At 41.0% G+C, this 23,790-nt stretch overlaps 1 pseudogene; it reads left to right on the top strand.

Moving 5' to 3' along the window:
* Positions 1–18,909: 18,909 nt before the first annotated feature.
* Positions 18,910–19,807, top strand: LOC133411762 (tripartite motif-containing protein 5-like; annotated as a pseudogene).
* The last annotated feature ends 3,983 nt before the right edge of the window (positions 19,808–23,790 follow it).

Below are 23,790 nucleotides of genomic sequence, written 5' to 3'. Positions count from 1 at the left end.
TGGACTTGATGTTAAGTTAAAAACCTGAGTGATACATTAAAAAAGGCTGTCAACTTCATAATCAGAATTTCACTGCATTAATTGTCTTAATTGTAAGAACTCATTCAAGTCGCCGACTTGCCTCAAGTGTGCCCGAGTCACTTTAAATGATGATCGACAGCTTCATTAATATGCATCTTTAATTGCATAATTTTCATGTGTTATTCGCAGCATGATGCAAATGAGTGTTTCCGGTCAACTCAAGTGATATTTTACCATTCTTTATATAGACGAGCAAAATAAAGCCGAACGTGCAGAAATAGAGAGAGTAGCCTCTTTAATTCTAGATTAACCGAGGGTTAGGTTATAGTTTGTATGTTGTTCTCGTTTAACACAGATTACACAGACTGTGTGTGTGTGTGTGTGTGTGTGTGTGTGTGTGCATGCGTGCGTGCGTGTGAAGAGAAGTGGCACATTAATCACGGCGGCCTGTCTGTCCGGTCGAGTCAAAGCAGCAAATCACATTTGTTTCACTCCGGCGGGGGTAGGCGATGTTTTCACACTTGTAAACTGGCAATAAAAAGGGAAATAATGGTGACGGTTACATGCTTTGGTGATTGATCGCAGTCAACAAGTGTGTTGGTGTTGTTTTGGATGTAATACGCTCCAATTAGCAATATCAGGAAAGTAAAACGCAAGTTCAAAAAGCCAATAAAAGATTTTATTTTATTTTATTTTTTATTTTTTTACTCACTGCAGAAGGGTGAAAAAGTCGGAAGCTTTTCTTTGTACACATGTTTGGAGGGCAATTTGTTCAAAAAACATGGACAAAAATGTCTTGTTAACAATATATTGCATATCCTTATGTGGTATGTTTCCTTAAAATGATATGAAATTTTTACCTTGGAAATATACCTTATTTTTCAAAAACAAAATAATGTATTTTTTCCTGAAAAAATATGCATTATAATTTCCTGAACATCTTTATTACCTAATAATTACGTTTCCTCAAAATAAATCCCCCCAAAAAACACTTCATTAAAATTGGACTTTTGTGCTGAAAACAATTATTTTTCAATGATTTTTTTGCCCTGCAAAAATCAACAACAACATATTTGTTATACAAGTCTGTTTTTTTGTTTTTTTTACTGTCAAAGTCTGCATTTTCTTTCTAAAAAAAAAACAATATGCTTTCATTCTCATAGTTTAATACTTTCTTTCTTGTGTGGCTCTTTTTGTGTACTAAACAGGCTGTGAATGTGTTTTAAAGTGGACATAAGAAGTCAACCGATGTAAATAGCGAGGATTAGAATTTTTTTCTTTTTTATTTTTTTATTTTTTTATTTTTTTGGACTCGTTGACATGAACAAACAAACAGTCTTTGAACTTCACTGTACTTGGCAGTCGGCAAACAGGCCGTGTTCATCCGTAGATCTGAGCAAATGTACTCATCAAACGAGCAGACGTCTCTCCAATTAAGCCTGCCTCCGATGAACACGAACGTCCAATAAAGGTCCTGCCTCCCTTCGAGGCGAAACGCTTTGGCCGCTACTTAAGCAATGCCAATTCCTTCGTGCAGATTGATATAGATTGATCAAAAGAGTAGCGTTTGTTGACAGCAGCAGATGACACAGACAAAAGTACATAGAAGAACCGCAATAGTAAACTATTAAACTATTAAAAAAGGGCAACATCTACTGTGTGTTAGAACTATTTTTTAAAGACATATTTTCATTCGTCTTAAGAGTTTCACCCATATGGTCATCTTTATATATGTGTAATGGGTGAGAATAGGTATTGGGGAATATATTACATCCTCTTTTGTGTGCTGCTGGGCGGAATATTCATTGTGAAACACAATTAGTGGAATATTTTGAGAGAGAGGGAAATTATGCGTAGCCTCCAGGCAAGCAAACAGGTTTTAATATCTCCCTTTTACCCTTCTCCTGTTTCCACGATATATGTTTTCATATTCAACCTGCCTGGATAATAACTATAATTACCCCAAAAATGCACGCATTACGAGTTTGTACTCTGCGATAATGGCCAACATCCCCATAATCAAGAGGATAACATATCTTTTCTTACTGTGCGCACATAAAAAGAAGACTATGCCGTTGAAATTTGTCTCCTCTCACTTTGTGTTTGAAATAAGTTTCACATTTCCTCCACATAAGCGATCCGGCGTCCACCTGAGGGACAAATGATTGTATTTGTAGTTCATCAACCAAATGACAAGCCGCCGCCGTCACGAGATGGAACTCTATTTTTATTCACGCAATGATGAGACCCGGCTACTATTAACCTACACTCCTTGGCAGCGACGTCTGCAAACTTTATTGCCCGAGAAAATTCTCGTTGGCTGTGATTCTGAAGAGAGGTGCCCGGTCTACTTGACGGCGGCGTTTCTTCGTTGTCGTCGTCTGGCCAAAAGCAGTGTCGGAGCCATACGAGCGGCTTTGCGCTGCCATCTTAATGGCCGATTCACCGGTCACGAGAACTGACATGACGCTTTCACTGTCTGCACGCCCTGCATACTGTTTATCAATTTGTTTGGAAAAGAAAGTACAGTCTGCCTTTGAAGGTTGCATTCACCGTATGAAAGGTTGGATTTGTTGTTGTCAATTTCCATGTGCAATTAAAGTGACACATACAGTACCGTTGTTTACACTGACAGAACACACGAAACAACACAAATGTGCAAATGCGCAAATTGCATGTAAATAACTGGACGTGAACAATAATGCACACTGTACACTGGGCCGACTCCGATTTTGTATTTTTTTTTTCCAATTAGTAATTCATTTGACACATAATTTGGTCATGAGTCAATTGATGCCACGCAAATATCGAGGAGCCGAGCGTAAAGAAAGAAAAAGCCTGAAATCCCGTCACTATGTCACTGGAAGCGTGCCGTGTGCAGTAGAGCCAACCCAAAGGATGGACGGAGAAAATCATTTCATGTTTACGTCGTCGATGGCGCCTTGGTGATTGTCCAAATGTTTTGCGCAAATGCAGACATCTCCGTGTGGAGCTTTCAAAAGCTCGCCACGGGGCTCTTCCATGCCAAGCTTTCATGCGTGTTTAGACGAGAGAATGAAGCCGCGCGAGCTGAGTCAAGGCCGAGTCGGCTTGCATTAAAATGGATTCTTTGGAGAAGAGCTTGCAAGCCTCTGGAGAGCTAATTGCTATTGAGGGGGGGCTTTGCTTTAGTCCTTTTCATCGTCGTTTTATAACGGATGTTTATCAGCCAGGGTGGAACATTGGCTGCTTGTCAATATAAAGTTGTTGTTTATTGTTTATCTTGTAAACTTTCCACAGTTTCAAATGTAAAAATGTTATTTTTTTTCTTTTTTAAGAAAACACACTTTATAGCCCCCCCCGCCCAACAAAAAAAAATGACCATGGTGTTTGGAACAAGTCTCTCTTTTTAAGCATATTTTTCGTCTCAAATGCCATTTCAGCTCATCAGAAGCTGGAAACAAGCGACAGCATCCTCCATTCTTAACATTTCTTATGTGTAGGTGAAAACTAATTGAAGTCATCTTCAAGGGGACATGCATTTATTTTTCTTCACAAGTAAAAGCAGTCTTGTGGTGTCGTAATAACAAAATACCCCGAGGAATTATAGTGCACTTTTCACTATCTTTTTTGAGGCTCACTGAACTCGGCCCGTTTTGAGGGGGCGGGTCTATCGCATGCAAATAAGACGCTCGGGCAAGAGTCGCTTTTAGTTTCTGGGAAAAGGTTTTCGGCCTATAAGTTGATGTATTATTATAATAACTATTATTATAAAGCATAACAAGTGTCGATCATATAGTCACTTGTGGAGGCAGCACTCACAATTAGTGTAGTAGATCCATGAATGCGGCGCATGCAGCCGACGCATCCTGTGAAATTACAATATCAATATGTTAGCATATCAATACGACACCGTGCCAGATAATGACACGGTATGTGGCGACACTTTTCATATTTTCTGCAGTACACATTACCGCCACCTAGGGGGCCGCAGCGGTGCAGTATCATTTACCACATCATTTGGAATCCAACCGGTCAAAAAGACGTTTTGCATTGTTTGCCTTTGGCGTGGTCCATTCTAGAGTTATATTCCTGTACACAGTAGGCCTACCAGTAGCAACTCATTAGTTGACCACACGTTCCCACGGTTCTCTCTGGCTGTGTGATATATGAAAACACACTGTGGGAGGTTTATTAATCACTTAAGCTTTTGGAGTGGCGGGATACCAAATCCTCTCTTGCTTTTGTACTCGGCCCACCTAGCAGTTTTGTGTTTTTTCATAGGAGTCAGTCCTTAGAAACACAGGGGCCGTGTGTAAATGACACGCGCGAACACCTTTGACACGCAAAAAGCGACCGACATATTGTGCAAATTCTCAAGACGACGACGACGCGAGCAGTGTGTCAAATGTGTCACAGCCTGTTTCACTTCTGCACAGACACAACAGCAACTCCCCTTCCTCGACGCCTGTTAAACACGGAATCTACTGAAGTACAACCTCGCCTCTCGCTTAAGCCCATATATGGTCGCGAGCGATCCCGCGTCGATCCCCGCCTGTGTTTGGTTGCTGCACAAAACGCTCGCAGCTGTGAAAGCTGCGCTAAAAATAGCCCATGTGTTTCTCCTCCTCATCCTCGTCTTGTTTTGTCAAGTGGGACCTTTCCTTTTCTTCTTGGATTTAGACTTTGACGCCCGCTCAACTCGATCAGCCTCTTTGATGCCCTCCGCTTTGCCAATTTTCCCGACAATTGAAGCGGAATGCATGCGGGAGCGGCAGGCCCGTCTCCGGCCCTTTTCAATGGCTTTGCTCACCTTTTAAACATTCCCTCTTACCAGAAAAGAGAGGCTTTATCATAGGCGGTCTGGGAGGAATCAGCACTTGCATGCTTGTTGCATGAGGTCACTGCGGCTAGCTAATGGAGAACCTCCTATGGACTCAGTCAATGCAACGCAGACGAAAAAAAGCACGATGGCTTCTTCTTTTCTTTCTTTTTCTTAAACCAGCTAATACACCCCCCAGCCCCAAACACACACACGCACGCACTAAAAGGCCACACTTTGTTTCCACAAACAGTTTAGTGACAGCAATGATAGTAGTTTGTGAAGTAGTTTTTTGTTTTGTTTTGTTTTTTAATAGACTTCACTGCAGCCTTTGTAGTTGAATTCAAAGAGAAAGCAGCACGTATAGCGGGTTTGCAATAATTGTTACTGCATGGATGATGTGAACGCATTCACTCCATCAGCTCAGAGAAAAACACAAGCGTCTCTGTTGGAAAAAAAAAAAGATGTGATAGAACAGCATGAATGGAAATATGATGGTATGTACGCGGGAAGTATCGTAGGAATATAAGAAGAAAGTATAGTGGTATGTAATTAGGACATACGGTGGCGTGGAAGCGAGAAGTCGCATGGAGCAGGAAGTACTGTACAGTGATACGCGAGTAGGAAATGTAGTGCACAGAACACAGGAAGTACAGTGCTACCTCACCTTACGTGTGACAAGACCTCGGAGGTTTTCTTTTTGTTGGGACGAGTTGTGAAAAATGTTTTGTTTCGAGCACGAAATGGCGGCAGTGAACTTCGCAACAAGCATCGAAAAGTCGCCAGTTCTTCAAAAACGAAGCCAAGTGCTTTCTTCAAGATGTTAAACGGGAAACAAGGGAAATTACACAATTTATCTTTTACCAAGCCACGTGACCGATGAAAGTGTGGTAAGACACAATGCAAAATGCCATAGACGGGCTAAGGAAAATAGTGTCGATGTAGTTTAAACCCTTTATGCAATGGATATTTGAACACGGACGACGCAGCAACACATGTAGACAGACCAAATAAAAATAACAAGAAGCATACAGTATATTCTTTATGAAAAATTACTCATACTACTGTATCTTGCTGAGTCATTTAGTTGCGAAACGCTTCTACGTGCATTGTGTATGTCTGTATTATACTACCCATCGGTGACCAATGTTAATGGGCATTGAAGCATGAAATCATGAGGCAAAAAACAGTTTATCTTTTGACATTTAATGATGTCGTTGCGGTATGTTTTTATAAAGTACATGACTGTAGAGTGATATATTTCTTGTATGTGTGTGAGCAGCAAGTACAGGTGTATGCACGCGGCGTTGCAGACACAATGAGCTGTCAAAGTAAATATTCCCGCTGGCCTGAGACAGTGGTAACCATGGCTACACACCGAGCAAACATGCAAGGATTACGATTGTCTCTACAATGGGCGTAACCACTGTAGTGAAGGTCCCTTCGGTTTCAAAATGCCCGTCGACCCCCCGCAGAAAACGGGCTGGCAGCGCCCCATCGGTAACCTTGGCTGGTGCAACATCAACGGCGCGGTTGCGTAGCTAATGAGAGACGCTAGCTGCGTGCGCCAGGAATTGCAGAGTCTTTGCATGCTGCGCGGCTTGCTTGGCGTTTTCTGGATTATTATGAAAGGACGACAAGGTCTTTACCTTCAATTTTCCCCAGCGCAGAATATTGGCAGAATGGGGTGGATTCACGCTCCATTGTTCCTCATACAGCAGATACGGCATGGTTTTACTTCAGCTCTGTTGTCTCTTTTGTATACGAAACAACAACAATAATGGATAAGATGAAATAGCATTTTTGTCACAACAAATTTACAATTGTTTTGATGTTCATCCGTCCACTTTTTTTTATTGCTCATTTGGGTCACAGGTGAGCGTGAGCCGATCCCAGCTAACTTTTTTTGGTGAGGTAGAATTCAATTCCAGCTCCTCCTCCACACCTTTGAGGCCATTCACAACTCAGCCCTCCATACTTGTGCGACGTCGTCCACTTCGCCTCTCCAGTGCGCACCTGAGGGTCCGCCTCCACCTTCTCCTCCTCCATCCATCGGACTGTTCCGCCTGCCCGTCTCAGCACTATTTGGTGCAGCGCTTTCAGCCGCTCTGGGGCTTTTTTTTTGCCACCGGACCTCCTCACCCCAGTCTCTTTCACCGCTTGGAAATCCAAACCCGAAACTCACTTGTTCAAGATCGGCTACTCAGTCGTCGACTGCGCAGCCATTTTTATATTTACATTTTACGTCTTGTGAGGATAAGCAGTGCGGAAAATGGACGGATGGATCGATGTTTGATTTGAGCTTACTCTACAGTGGAAACCCCAAAGTTGAACAAGTTGGAATAATTTATTTTATTGATTTATTATTTTATTTTTTGTAATGATAACCATAGAGCCAAAGATGGGACCAGAGATTCAAACCCCAAACCGTGGAACTGTGAGGCAGACGTGCTAACCACTAGGTGTGGCCCTCTTTTTATATTTTTATTTAAGATAAATATGAATAAATCATTTATTAATAATAATCGCTAAGTCAATATATATTTTTTCATTATTTCAGCCTGCAGCTGAGGAGAAGCGCTCGAGAAAATGAATCTAGTACGGTCGGTGCCTGTTTTAAAATGGTGCTTTTGTTGCAATTGAGCAACGTGCAGGTGCTGCACGTGTCTCTCCTGCTGCTGATGACAAGTGTGTTCAACACAACTGGAACAGTGGAAGTGACACCTTTCAGCCCGTTTCTATACCCCCGCATCAAAATAAGCCCCTTAAAAAGCACACACACAAAAGATCCTTCATTTTATCTCCCGCACCTCCACTATGTCATTATTCCAACAACATGTTCATTTGCTTTTTTTTTTTTTTTTTTTTTTTGCTCAGTGGACGACGAGATGCGAGTTCCGCTGTCTGCACTCGGTACGATAGCAGAGCGTGACCATGAATGAACAGTATCAACAGGAAAACAGGCCAGCAAAATGCACAAACACAAACGCACGCACACATATACCATAGGAAATAATACACAGTCAGTTCCATGGAGGTACAGGCAACCTTTTAAAGTCACATTTGCTCTGGTCCAAAGTCAGCTGGGATAGGCTCCAGCTCACTCACGACCCTCGTGACGAGAAGCGCTCTAGAAAAAAAGAAAAAAGAAAAAATGGATTTCGACATTAGTAACTGCCGTACAAGTGTAAAAACAAGCTAACTGGAAGTGCCGCAACTAATCGATTATCGAATTAATGTTTAATTACGGTTTGGATAATCGGCGAATGGCTTAGAGACCAGTCCCCCACGATAGCAGACTGATTATCGTTGTGTTTAATCAAAATAAGACATTTGCAAACGTCTGCTCTCACTTTGGAAAATAAGGTTAACATTTCTGACGATTTGTTGACATCTTACGGAGCAAACTAGTAACTGAATCATGATCAATTTAAGTTTTTGAAATAATGTATAGCATTATATATAGCAATAATGAAAAGTAAAGGCTGCTTCCAGGAGTCAGCCTTTGCTATCTGCGCCTCTTTTCTTCCTTCTGGGAAGCTGTTGATGGTTTTTTTTTGTGTGTGTATGTTTGTGTGTGCGTTCCAATTTTCTTTCTAAGGAACTTGCATATCTGTTCACACACAAGCGCTCACACGTCGTGTAAACCGACGATGCAGCCGCAGGGGCCCGGCGACAACTGCGCACGCTCTAATCAGGCAGCCTTTTGAAAGCGTTGTCACTTATTAAGGCACAGACGAAGGTGCAAGAAGAGGGTTCAGGTGGCACTTGAAGCACTTGATTTTTTTTTCTTCGTGTCACAGAGAAAAAAAAAACACAAATAAGCAGATCAGCATCAGAAGCAGGGGTCCATGCTGTCTCTTTAATGTACCTGGTTCATTTTTTTGCCAAGCATCTGAGTGAACGCTAAGTGTTTCAAAGCGGACGGCGTTTATTTCTATTTTGGTGTACGCTTTACGCTGGAATATGTCGACAATTTCAAGTGCCCTCGTCAGGGAAAAACAGCAACAGTCACGATGGACTTGGTGCACCTCAAAGCACCTTGTGTAATGTCAACAGGTGGATGTTTGGAACAAACCTGGCTGGCCCGTGTGTCACGTTCCGTTTGTGTTCCCACCTACGCAGAGACTAAAATTGCTTTAATAGGTTCATATTTAAAAAACAAAAAACAGCAAAAAACAGTTTAGGGTTTACCCCACCTCTCACTCGAAGTCAGTTATGCACCACACCGAGCGCATCGCCAAGGTCACTCTTGTGTCAGAAATGCATAAGCAAACATCTGTTTCAAAATCCACATTGAAATGGTTTTTAGAGATGCTTGATTTGGTGATACCTGGGGTTACCACGGCAACAGCGATCGCCGTATGTGCTTTGACAGGAGAGTCAGTAACTTGAGACTTATTATGCGTCCGAGCAAATTCATTTGGGTTAAAAGGAGCATATTTATGAACCTTTATATATTGAAATTCATTGAATAGTTTTGCCATCCCACCTACAGTATCTGTTTCATTGGCATAATAACCACCAACACATATTCTCCGAACATGACATGAACTGATAGGCACGGCGAAGTTTGAGAGCCACTTTTCAAGCCACTGTCTGAAACAATACTCCTGCAATATATTCCCCACAGGAGTGATTACCCTGCTATCATGCCAAAGGTAAGCAGAGCTGTATTGAGTTTTGTCAGATGTACAAATTAGTGTAAGATAACAATGTTCGGGTCTGACAAGCGGTACATTGAATTGCTTTGGTGAAGTTGTCGACGGGATGGGGGTATTTGTGTTGGTGATATGCACCACATACACACAGTATAGTGAATGAAGTGCTGCCTCCACAAGTGAAAATGCTTTTATTGTCTTCTTTTTTTTCAATCCAAAATTCTGGGTTCTGCTTTTGCAAGTACAAATCTCTCTCATCGCAAAACTCAGGCATCATCCCGGTCGTCATAGTAACAGAACCCAGACTCTTGTGATTGGGACAGCTGGCACTGTTTTAAATTGTGTGTGTGTGTGTGTGTGGGGGGGGGGGGGGGGGGGGTGCATAAAATATCTACTTATGCACCATTTAGTGATTATTACGTGTTGACAATAAGCACCCTATTTGTCTGCATTTCACTCGTACGGAGTCTTCCGGTTCACTAAGATAAAAAGTGATCCACATTAAAAGTTCTCGCTGACTCATACTGGAGCAGTTTTACTTTCCAAAGCAGCAGACGTCCCACAGTACACCAATAATAACATCTGCTATAATTTAAACACAGCCCACACAGCAGCAGCTGATTCCAGTTTATGATCACATGCGTCCTTTTCTGTGGATCCCTCATGCGTGCAAAATCCATTTAAATCCAGTACGGGAATGTCAGACAGAGTAAAACTGTGATGGGAACTGGTGTTAGCTGGCATTTAAAGGCATTTGTCTAATCCTGTTTGCGTGGCTTTAACATTTTTATACATACACAGTGGGTACGGAATTAAAATGTTTCTCTTTTTTACATTGCAGCCATTTGTTAAAATCATTTAAATTCATTTTTTCCTCATTAATGTACACACAGCACCCCATATTGACAGAAAAAAAACCCAACAGAATTGTTGACATTTTTGCTGATTTATTCAAAAAAAGACAAATTTAAGGGGGTCTGAAAACTTTCCGTACCCAATGTGTATAGAAAACAACTGCACACTCAAACAAGCTCACCATTCAAGCACTTGCTTTGCATGCTGCATTACATTAAAAAGACACCTTACTGTAGCGCATGTTCAAATATAAGCTTTTAGGGCACTGCCTTAGACTTAACATGCTTGAGGGAATATGTTCCTATAAACTATTTCTGCAGTGTTGTGCCTGCATTTTCAGTGGACGGAAAATATTGAGGGTGCACTACCTCAAAGCACGTTTGCCTCCGCTTCAAAAGCAGGGATTGAAGATTTTATATTGAGGCGTAATTCCAAGCAAACTGAGTTCCCTCAAAAACCATGAATGTGCATGGGAGACTGAAATGTGCAAGAACAGAAAGGTGCACTTTTTCTCGTCCTGTATCAAAATGCTAGAAACCATTGTAAATTACAACTGGACATTTGACTCAATAAAAATCAAAGGGGCGGCTATGCAAATTTGCATAGTAGCAGTGGAGCGGGAGTGCAGAAGTGCTTTCTCACCGACACGTTTGAGAAATAGGCAGATAACAAAACTTTTTTTTTTTTTGCACTTAATGGGTGAGCGGGAACTACAGGGACCCAACAATTTGCATACACACAATAAAAAAGTCATTGTCCCAAAATATATCTCCTGTACAGAAAGTTTTCTTGCACTCAGTTTCAGATCAGTTTCTCTCTCTCAATTAATTGACTATTGTGCGCATCCCAAATAGAGATCGTAATTTAAAAAATGCTTAAAATACTGACAATTAGCTTTGTCATTACATCGTGCAGGTGCACCTAATGTTGTGCCCTTCCTCGTATTTCCGCGCTAACCAAAAATAAAATGACTTCGAATAACCATTAGCGGTTGCCAGCAATCACAGCCAATTGAAACCCTCAGGTAAGAATAACAGCGACTCTGGGAGACATGCCGACATGTGTGTGTGCGCTTGCTCGCTAAAGCCCGTGACTTCACGGAGGCCAAGTTTATGGGCCTCAGCCTGGCGGTATCGCGTTCTCCATCGCGAAAAACGAGCCTGAAGGACAGAGCGCTGGTGGACCTTATGTGAATTCAAATCCTGGCAAAGATCACCAAGGCAAATTAAAGCGTGTTCAAATTCAGCCTTCGGGAAAAGAAAGCTGACTTTTGTCGGTGCTCGTCGGTGCAAAACGGCAACAGATTTGCAGCAAGGTCTATAAATATCTATCCATCCAATTTCTGAGCCGCTTCTCCTCACGAGGGTCGCGGGCGTGCCGGAGCCTATCGCAGCTATCATCGGGCAGGAGGCGGGCTACACCCTGAACTGGTTGCCAGCCAATCGCAAGGCACATATCAACAAACAACTATCCGCACTCACATTCACACCTACGGGCAATTTAGAGTCTCCAATGAATGCATGTTTTTGGGATGTGGGAGGAAAGCGGAGTGCGCGGAGAAAACCCACGCAGGCACGGGGAGAACATGCAAACTCCACGCGGGCGGGGCCGGGGATTGAACCCCGGTCCTCAGTACTGTGAGGCAGACGCTCTAACCAGTCGTCCACCGTGCCGCCGGTCTATAAATATGTTTTTTTGTTTTTTTTTTCCTGAGCCAGGAGATGAAAGAGCGATTTGGGAACATCTGGCGAGCAGACGCTGGCAGGTTAAGGTAAACAGAGTGTCCTTTTATGGCCGGGCTCCTACCCTCGGCCCGAGTGGAGGTATGATGTGGAACGCCTTCAAAGAAACACCAAGCCGCCACATCTTGTTTAAATTTATCTCGACGCGGGCAGACGTGCACTTCGGCCGCAGAATGCTCCCACCGAGTTCGTGCCATGTCCGCCATACATTCCCAGACACGCACACACAAATATTGTATCGCATGCACACATTCAAACACACATAATTTTCACTGTGGCCATCAGTGTTGTTACTTTCCAAATTTAATGTATGATATAGTACTAGTTTCAATCATTTGAAAGTAATATAGTATTTATGTTATCACTTATGAATTACTTTGACCAAAGACAACATTTAATTCGATTATGTTTGGCAGCATTGTGGTGTAGTGGTTAGCACAACAACTTCACAGTCAAGAAGTTCAGCTTTCAAATCTGCCACATTCCAAAACCATGTATGTTAGGTTTATTGATGACTTTAAATTGAATGTGAGTGTGCTGGCAACCACTCCAGGGAGCACCCCGCCTCTCGCCCAAAGTCAGCCGGGATAGGCTCAAGCTCACCCTAATGAGGATGAGCGGTAAAAAAAAAATATATATATATATATATATATATATATATATATAGATTGTTTTGGTCATTTCAACCGAGGTGGGTAGAGTAGCCACAAATTGTACTCAAGTAAGAGTATTACTACTTTAGAGTAATATGACTCATGTAAAAGTAAAAAAAAAAACACTTATTTAAAAGTAACTATTCAGTGGGGGAAAAAATAAGTACAATTAACTGGTCAGTAAGTTTTTTTAATCAAACATCAACTAGAGAATAATATAATATGGGAATGTGCAAATTCGGGTATTGCCCAACAATATAACTTTAACTGAACCAATACATTTAATCTATAAAATTTATTTGAATTCTGCCATATATATATATATATATATATATATATTCATATTCTGCAAATAAATGCTCTAAATGACGATCGGTCTTTGATTTTTTTTTAAGTTATTATTTTTTTAATTCATATTATATAATTATATATGATCTCTTACTTATATTACTTAGTTATTATTTTATAGAATAGGGGTAAAAATCATTTGAGTAAAACATGACTATAAAGAGCAAAATCAGAAAAACAGATAAATGTGTATTTCCCCCCCCCCCACCCCCAAACCCCACCCCCCTCGAACTGTACTTATACAGGTATAGTCGTTGGTGAGCTACGACTCGTTCGTGCCCCAAACTCCTGAGGTTCGAGATAATTGATGTTGTCTCCCAAAAGCTGGACGGACCCAGCAACAGCAACGAAGGCGGGTGGAGGTCTTAGCGAAAGCTCAACGAAATGAGGTGGAATCGGGGTTAAAGTGATGAAGTCTGACAGGCAAAATTCCTAAAGCGAGAAAGACTGTTTTTCTTCCCAGACCGACTGTGATGTCGGCGTGACAGCGACATGGTTGTGTTTTCATCCAGTTCATTAGAGCTTCGGGAGCGCTTGGAACACTTCACGCTTTGTGACATTTCGGCAAGTGGCTTCAAAGGCGACTGCAGGGAGGCGGGCACGGAGGAGGCGGTTGGGGGTGTGGTGACGTCGCGCTCGGAATGTAGATGAGCCATCATTAAAGAGCATTTGAAGCCTTTTTCTTGCGTTTTCAAGCCACAAATAACAAGTACAGCAGGAGTGGACTCCCGGTGAAAAGGCTCAAACATGTCGCAGAGCAAATTGCCATAAAGCAAATGTTAGTTTTGAGACATCAGTTTGGTCAGGTTGACGGTTGAGTGTGTGGGCTTGCGCTCAGCGGAGGAGGTGGTTTTGATGTATGGCACCAGATGCCCGCTGCCAGATGCTGTCGAAGCTGGCATGAAAGTCTGGCATGAGGCTGACCGGGAAATAATTAACCTACTTTGCACGGAAGGTCACCAGTGTTGGGAGTCGTGCTTCATATATTTTATACAGCACTATTTGCTTTTTGACAGTATTGTCATGCGCTGGGATTTTCTTCAGATTCCATTTACTTTTGTTTCATGGTTTGTCTTGTTTTCATGTGTTCATGCTCGTTACATTTGTTTTTATCCACCTGTTCTGGTTAGCCGTGTTCCTTATGTCTACCAATCAGCTCCCTCCGCTTGTGTCTTGTCCAGGTGCGCCTCGTTGTCCAAATCCTCAGAATGTTGTTTCCTGGTTTATCTTGTTTTCCTGCATCTCATGTTCATGCTGGTTAGTTTTTGTTTGTACCTGTTCTCGTTAGCCGTGTTCCTTGTGTCCACCAATCAGCTCCCTCCACTCGTGTGCTTCGTTGTCTCGTCAGTTAGCTTGTATTTATTTCCCTGGTTTCTTTCAGCCTGTGTCTGTTCATTGATGTTGTGTTAATATAGCTAATTAATATATGTTAAGTTACCTTTTGTGGCAAGTTTATTCCCTAAGTGCTTTTCTGGACTTTGATGTACTGTTTTGCTTTTGCTTTTGTTGTTTTTTTGCTTTTTGAAATGAAAACCCTTTTTGAGACTCCTGCACTCGTCCTTTGCTTCCCTCTATTTTGGTCCTCCACTTTTCTTTTCTTTTTTTTGCCAATCCCACCACACAAACTCGTGTTTGTGACAAGTATTTAAATCCATTACAATGTCAGTGAGGCAGGTTACTTTGCATTTTATCCACTTATAAAACCTATAACCTATGCCACCCTTGGCAATTTCAAAATCATTCACCAAAAGTCAAGTTAGGTTAGTTAAAGACTAAATTGCTCATAGGTGTGAATGGTTGTTTTTGTATATGCAGTGTTGGGGAGTATAACTAATGAAAATGTACTGTAACTGGATTACGTAATTCAATTACAAAATGTATGTCATTGCAGTTCATGACATTACGGGGAGAAAATGTGCAATTGAATTACAATTGCTTTTGGAAAATTCCATGATTACAATTTTAGTTCCATTTGAAAAATAGCTGATTTTTTTATTCGTGTCACTTCCTCCTTCTAAAGGCGATGATTGTGATTGGCTTTCTCTGGTCATGTGCCACCCTTCTGATGATTCTGATTCCGATTCTGTTGTAGTCTCAAACATGACACATTTTTCCAAATACGACCTCAAGGCGCCACCTTGCGGTACAATTTATTAGTTCATCTGAGATGTTGAAAAGGTAAGACTCATAGTTACACTTTTGACCACATAAAATTGAAACATTGACTTTTGAAGAGCTTCATCTTCATAATTTTGGACTGGGTTGTCATAGAAAGCGATAGTTTAAATTGTGCACATTTGTCATCAGGTCAACATGGTATGTTGGATGTCTTCTGTAGGGTGTACACCGCCACTAGCCCGAAGGCATCTGGGGTAGGCTTCAGTTTATCCGTGATCCTAATGAGGCCAAGTGCTTAAATTGCCAATGAAGCGAGGGTTGTAGCGCACGCTGCCATGTAACCGCAAAGAACCTTCGTAAATGTCGAAAGATCTGCCTGCGTGTGGCATCCAATCATTTGGTTTGCCTCGCTCTCTCTTTTATTTCCGTGAAGGAAATTCTTACCTTCGCCGCCTGTCCCGCTGCGCACGGTGCCAGACGGAGTCTAATTGAATGATTTTGCCAGGGATCAGTCAGATTAGGGATTGTGTTCATTCCTCTGTCGCTCTGGATTAGTGTTCCTTCAATATATGTCTGTCTTTTGGAATAACAAATACAAACATGCTCAAAGCACAAAGACCTACAGTTACAATTACATAGTTTGCCTTTTTAAGGTGAGCTGTACGTTTTTCTTATTGACGAGGCGCTGAGCCAAGACTGTACAAGAATTCTAGATGTTTTTTTCCCATGAACTCCATTCCAAAAGTGGGCTAAGGCCAAGATGTTTGCAAAGTAGGGGAACGCCTGCAGCTTTTTGCCTCGCAGCTGCTGCGTGGGTAAAGGGCGTGTTTGCTGTTATTAACCTTCCTATGAATCCTGTCCTTCTCAATCCACTGGTAATCCTAATAATCCCAAACCCATCTCCGTAATAGGCGCCAGATGCTGATGGAGCAGATAAACACCAAGCTTGTGTTTTTATACAAGAAAAATAAAGCAGGAGGAGGGCCGCTGGAATCCACACACTGTGATGAAAGAAGGGGAAAACAGTGGCGCACCTACGCTGGGGAGAACTCGACAAGGAAGAGTCCCTGTGCTGGGAAAGCTCATTCAAAACAAGATACTTGATAGTAATACTAAATTATGAGTAGTTAGTTGATCGTTAGTCTGGAATGGATTGATTGTCATTGAAGCCAAATGGCGTTGCGACCAGCAGTTGCGCTGTTTTTGTTGTTGTTGTTGTTTGTTTTGTTTTTTGACAACATGACAACATCCGGGCAGCATTATCGTGCTCATTACGACATTGCCACGCAAACAGCAGTCAGAATGACAAAATAACAAGCAGTCAAATTTTGTCAGTAGCCAATCGCAGGTTTAGCCCATTATCACATCTACACTTGTGGAAACAAGAGTTCTGAAAATTCAATGAGTGATTCACTCAACAACGAGATTAAACGAAATGACACTCGATGATCGTTAAGTGGTCCGATAATCCAGTAATTCTTTTTTTTTAATTCCGATTGCCGGTGTAATTTGGTTGCATGTCCATCTCTAGTTTCAAAATCATGCACTCATATTCCTGTTCAACATAGCTATATATATATTTATATATATATATATATATATATATATATATATATATATATATATATATATATATATATATATATATAGAAAAAGGAGTTTAAAGAAGTTTAAAACATTCAACAGTGATTCAATGAAAAAAAGAGTTCTATGGAAACAAGAGTTCTATGGAAGATGGCGGCAATGTTTCAATTCAAATCACATTTTAAATAATCATTTGATCATGACTTCTTCCCATAATTTAAGTAGATTTTGTCAAATTTCCAGTGCTGGTATAACTTCATTTAGGCGTATTTCTGTTCATCATATCAGTACGCATGGAAATAGGAGTTGCATACAAAAAGATTAAAATAAAACAACACTTAATTGATGAATTGATCATTTATTCTCCTCGCAATCAATTTTGTGAAATTTCTATCACTGGTTTAATTGTCATGCATGCATAATCCTGCTCGTCTCGACTAAACTATTCCTTGTACGCATGGCAACGAGAGTTCAGAACATTTGAGGGATGGTTCAACAAAAATAAACATTCATTCATCATAAAATTTCGCCATAATCAGGCAAGTTCCTTTTGACACGTATTCCATATTTTCATTTATGGACGATTGAGATGCCATTAGAGTGTGCAGCTGTTGCTAAGCGTGTATATTACTGATAGGATACTTCTCCCATTCTGACAGCTGCCTCGAGGTCTTTCGACGAGCGATTATCGAGGATCATCCTCGCTCTCACCTGACAAATAAACATAATCCTCCGTATATTTTTACATGGATTTCCAAGTGTCCTGACCCCTCGAACGCATCCCAGGAATTGTGGGCTGCTGAGCATCGAGCCTTTCCTTTTCGTGAGCGGCCGCTCAAATGATGCCAAACCGCAGCGGACCAATCGAATGGCTCGTCTCTGTCAAAAGGTGCTTTGCCAACTGCTGAACTTAATGGCGATGACTGAGGGCAACGGACATTAGACCTCCTCGCGCCGGCTCGTGCGTCAACAATTATTACCGTATTTCGGGGCCCTAAACACAAAGTTTGGCCGGTGCGCTGGAAAGCGTCTTTGCCAAGCAGCAGCTGTCCTCCACCGATAATACCTCTTAACAGCAAGCGCACATTTTGTTTATCACCTTGCAGTATAATCGACATCTCTCCTTGGATTCCGAAGAACAACAGCAGCAATACCACCAAGGAATCAATCACGGTAATGGTTTCCCCCATGGAGAGGAAGGACAGGTGATATATTCGGCCCCATCGTAGGCGGCGCGCCACTCCATCATTTCTGTCTGCAGAATCCGCGTTCTTCTGCTAAGTCCACCGGTCCTTCACTTTATCTTCTGCCGGCAATCGGTCCTCTTATCGTCACGTGCCCTCGGTCCGTTTTGGTCCCGGAGCCCCACGCTTCCCAGCCGAAGTCCTTCGGCCATTTCGTCATCCCGAACGCTTTCAGTAATCGCTTCTATTTCTATTGTCTGGTTAGATGTTGTACATCAGTCAGTTGGCTGAGGTGGTTGTAAAAACAAGAACACAGCCTCGACTTGCGATTGAACAAAACTGGGGAAAAATCATATTTTGAGTTGATTAAAATAGTCTGATGGACCCGAATGGGGGGGTGGGGGGGGGGGGGGGGGGGGTTATTTTGTAATTTTATTAATTTATTTGGATACAATACTTGTTTTGTTTTCCTTTTAAATTACAATGGCTTTATTGTGAAACGCGTCTTTGTTTTTTGTTTTTTTTAATGATACAATGTGGTTGGTTGCCCCCGTCTCGAGTCAGTTTGCGTTCATCCTTCCAATGAGATGTTTGAAAAATGTTCATTTTAAGGGTTTAAATGCAATGTAGCGTTTGAAGTGGTGATGGGATGTCATTTGTTTATGTATTGATTTATTTTTCCTGAGTCATCTGGATTTTAAGCTAATATAATGTTATGATTTCATGCCATGTGATTTCAAGTAGTCAGTCATTCATTCATATGTATGTTTTGGATTTTTATAACATTTCATGTGTTCATGTGCATTCCGTGCTTTCGTCCTTCCCACGAGATGAGATCTCACACAACTGTTTGTCCCCTTTGTGTCATCACTCAGTTCCGGAGCCACTTTTGTGAATTTGGGACATACAGAGCAAAACCGAGGCGGTGTCTTCACGATAGCAATGGCTGACGCAATTGAGGACAATCTCAAATGTCCGACGTGTATGGCGATCTTTGAAGATCCTATCATCCTGCCGTGTAGTCACAGCGTCTGTTCCATGTGCATGCAGCAGTGGCGGAATGTGACAAAATGTTTATTGTGTCCATACTGTAGGACTTGGTTTAACTCGACAAAGTTCCACAAACACTTGGCACTGAAGAATGTGTGTGAGGCCTTTCAACAAACCGGGGAGGAGCCAGAGGATATCTGCAGTCTGCACAAGGAGAAAGTGAAACTCAACTCTATTGTTTGGACCACCAGCAGCTCGTGTACGTCATCTGCATAAACACAAAAATCCACACCGGCCATAAGTTCAGTTCTCCCTTTAAAATTGCACAAGATCAGAGAGCGAAACTTAAGGAAAGCCTGAAGGATGTGAAGGAAGCACTGGAATGTAATAAGACCGATAGCGACGACTACGTTAAGTAAGCAGGGTACATCAAGGTCCAGAGGGAGCAGGTCGAAAGCAAGCTTCAGCGCTTCCTGCAGGTTGAGAAAGAGGCCAGACTGTCTGGTGTGACGGAGGAAGAGCAGAAGAAAGAGTCAGACCATTAAGGAGGCCATTGAGGCTCTCAACAGCCATATGGCCGCTCAATCAGATATGATTGGAACCGGAGTGGAGCAGTTGACATCTGGCCAGCTTTCCTTCATGAACAACTTTCAAATTACGATGAGCAAAATCCAAGAGATGCTCACATTTCCCGAGCTGCCCCAATAAACTCTGCTGGATGAAGCCAAACGTGGACAACCTCAAATTCACCGTGTGGGAACAAATGAAGGAGAAGTTCTCCTACAGTGCCGTCGTTCTGGACCCAAACATTGGGAGATTGGTGGTTGGCAAGGTTTGTCTGGAGACATAGAAATATATCCTTTCTTTGACACGGAGGATGAAAGGCCTCTGAAAATAATTTCACTTAGGCCTCATGCAACCACTCCAAGTCGGTGATGGTGGAGATATTTTTGCTCCCACAATTGTTTTGCATGCAGCAACACCACATAAATCCAAATTTTAAGATTAGGAATTAATTCATAAACTCAATCAAGCCAAATTTAAACTTGGATATTATTGTTTACGGAAGAATGTAAATTGCCCGCAGGTGTGAATGTGAGTGCGAATGGTTGCGTTGTTTACGTGTGCCCTGCGATTGGCTGGCGACCAGTTCAGGGTGTGCCCCGCTTCACCAGCACGCACGCGACCCTCGTGAGGATCGGCTCAAATGGGTGGATATTTTAGACGGCGTCTAAAAAAATAACAATAATTCTCTTGAGCAAAATGTCATTTTGTCTTTGAAGGATCTGCACACTTCATGTTTTCTTCTTTTTGTGGCTTTGATTTTGTTGAGTGCAGCGGTCAGCACGAGGCATCACAAACTCGCCATCCAAACGTTTGGGATTTATGGAGGACCGAGAGTGCCACAATTCAATAAATCTGTAATTCAATAAATAGTTAGTTTTTTTTTTATTTCAGCATTTATTTACTTATATAAATGTATTTATTCCAATATTTATTGGCTTATTTCGATATTTCCATATCAAATTACTTTAATATTTTATGAATTATTTCAATATGTAGGTTTTTAATTATTTCACCGGTTACTTCAATACGTATTGTTTCAAAAGTTGCTCCAAAATTTGTTTAGATATTTTTTTATTTCACTACTTATTTAAATATGTATATATTTGAATAATTTAATCATTAAGTGTTAGCTGTTACGAATGATTTCAATATATATTTAGGTATTTACATTTTTCACTATTTCACCAGTTATTTCAATATATATTTGAGTATTTCATTATTTCTATAAACTTGCGAAGGACACGACGCCGCTATGAGAGCTTATGCTAGCAGACGCCATCGCATGAACCAATCAGGGCCGAGCTGTTTCCATATTTAAATTGCGGAAGGTGAGCGATCCAATCAGAGCAAAGCTCATTTACATGTTGCATATTAATGAATCCAGCTGTGTCAAATGCCTGGGTGAAAAGACCAACTGGAGTGTCTTAAAAAAGGACATTTTGAGCATTTCCAAACAAGTCCTATATCAATATTTCAAAACATTTTCCACCATTAATGTGACATATAACCTATACAATTCGATCGAATTAAAATGTTTCTTTTCAAGCGGGGAAGTCAAAAAATAGTGTGTAATAATGTGGTTAACTGGGATGTGTGTGGCTGTGTTCAGAATGAATCACACACTTTCAAACTCATGTTAAATGGGAGTCTGCACACACCTGCCATCATTTAAAGTGCCTCTGATTGGTTGATTATTTATGTATTTATTTTTATAAGCAGAAACCAGATAGTCTTGTGCGCACACTGACTTCACTGTGTTCTTTCTGGCGATGAGCCTTTTGGAATTATGACCATAAAAGTTTCATTGGACGATAACAAAATCTTCCAAAATGTGAACCCCGACTCAACTCTTAACACTTAAACTCTTAACAGCTAAATCGAGCCCTAACCTTGCATCTGATTTAGCCCTAAGCCCCGACCTCTAACCCCTAACACCTTTGCAGGCCCACGCATGTGAAAAATCTTCTCATCGGTCCTGAGCTTCACATTATGTCTATTAAATGTTTAATTGGAAGTCCCCCTCCATTTTCACACACGCGCAGCTTCTTTCGCCAACGCTAACGAGCTGAAATGAAAACTTAATTAGAATTGATAAGCAGCAGCGCTCTCCAGTCGAGTCAAATACGCGGCATTCCATCTGATAGGAAAATGAAAATGAGGCTTAGATTTTACACCTCTTGGCATTGTAAGATGTTCCACTTGATAATTTCAAGTCAAGTAATTAAAAAGAGAGATACTTTGTGAGATAAGACCAGGGAAATGAAAAAAGGTAAATTACCATTCGGTTGTTCTCAAAGCAATTAGAATATAGAAAAAAAGGGAGTGTGAAGTCATCACATTTGCGGCCTCACAGTGCACACTCGGATCAACGCAGACAGTTTGTCAGGTTTTATGATGAAGCAAAGCACTGACTAACATTGGATCCCTTGTCTCTAGCATGCCAACGGGAGTGACTCATTGTCGCGGTATCTCGAATCCCATCAGTGGTCTTAATGTCTCGCCCTTCTTTTCATCTTGGATAATGGTGGCCCCCAATAGGCAGAGACATGTAACTGCATGAGTCATCCTGACTCAGTCTTTCGTCTCTTTGTGGGGCTTACTGAACACAAATGCAGAACAAAAGCAGCGATGCACCTCCAGGTCGAAGCTCGCCTTTTTGTCATTCCCATCGTGCGTCACCATAATCGTCTGTGTTCTAATTTCATGCCCTCTTCTTCTTTATAGATTTTCCTGTCCTATTATTTATCTATTTGTCCTCAGTCCATTACGGCATCTTTCCCCATGATTGCTCTTTGGAATAAATCATGCAAGAGACATTCTGAGCTTTAGTTTTACAACGAGACATATAACCGATATATCGATTGGATCTTTGTTGGTATGTGAACACAATTAAGAGAACTGTTACCGGTAATTGAGCCAGTAACAAGTTTACTTAGCGATGCTTTTTTTTTCTGACTGTTCAATCGGAAAGGGGAAAAAAGCTCAATACTACTTGAAAGCCTCTCAATTTTATATATTACAGGAGTAAAATACAGTTGTTTAGGGATGAATTTTTATTTTATAATAATAATGATAATAATAATAATGTAATATTATTATGTATCATTATAATTACGTAACTTAATTATATTTATGATGTGATATTATTAGATTATTTACAGTGATAATAATAATCGCAATTATATTGTTAATTATACTAACTGAATTGAAAGGCTAGAACATTTTAGAAAAAAAGCTATAATTATTATTATTTTTTTAATTATGAAATAAGAAAAAAATACATAACTAATCAAAATTTAAAAAAATGTGGAAATAAATTTAAAGCTTGATGCAGTTTGGAAAATAGTCTCATAAGAGTAATACAAATAAATAAAAACAATATTTAAATTATTTATCCTGGTAAAAAAATAAGAGAAATGAAACATTTTGAAAATAAAAATCTTATAATTTAATACAGCAAAATACCTTATAAGGTTATACGTTATCATTGTGATGGATACAATGGCATAATTAGACAATAGAAATGAATGAACAACAATAATTCTAATAATGATAAACGTAGTTTAAATTTGGCATACATGTTTCAATGACTGGTCTCGAAAGACTCTTGAATTTTTTTTAAACTTGTGCTCATTCAAGTGATCAAGCACACAATAATAATAGTGTATTACTACAGCTGTATCTATTCATAATATTATGCAGAATGATAAAAGCTGATATTGCCTTAAGGCCTTTTGAGAAAACCTTGTGTGTGTGTGTGTCGTCCCCCCCACCACCGACCCACTCCACTTTTCCGGATGCCACCATATTCCTCTTAATAGTGCCAAGGAGGGCTTGTTTGACTCCAAAGCCACGGAGACCTCCGCTCAACCAAAGAAAAATCTGCTGTTGCGTATGAATTATTAATTTGTTGCTCGCTTGTGTGGTGTTTTGTGGAGGGGCTTAATTAAAATCTCAGGAGCTCTCTTGGCCGACCGAGCTGGGGATTGGTCTTCCCGTGGCACGTCTCCATCTGCATTAGCCCCAAGCTGTGCCAGCGCCTCCCCGCAGCAGAGCGGCACACTCCTGAGAAGAAAGCACAAAATCTTCATATTCCGCATCACTTTTACTTTTCAACAGCTCATCTGCTCTAGCAAAAGGCCCACTGTGATCCGTTGACACGACAGCTTTTCTGGCTTTTAAGGAAGGTGAGTGTGTTGTTTTTTATGACTGGCACTAACATTTGTTAGTGTGCCACGAGATTGTAAATTTGTCTCTTTCATGCAA

The sequence above is a fragment of the Phycodurus eques genome, chromosome 13, assembly GCF_024500275.1.
Source record: "Phycodurus eques isolate BA_2022a chromosome 13, UOR_Pequ_1.1, whole genome shotgun sequence".
NCBI classification, from domain to species: Eukaryota; Metazoa; Chordata; class Actinopteri; order Syngnathiformes; family Syngnathidae; genus Phycodurus; species Phycodurus eques.
The sequence above is the reverse complement of the archived record's forward strand: the minus strand, read 5'-3'. Positions and strand labels throughout refer to the sequence as shown.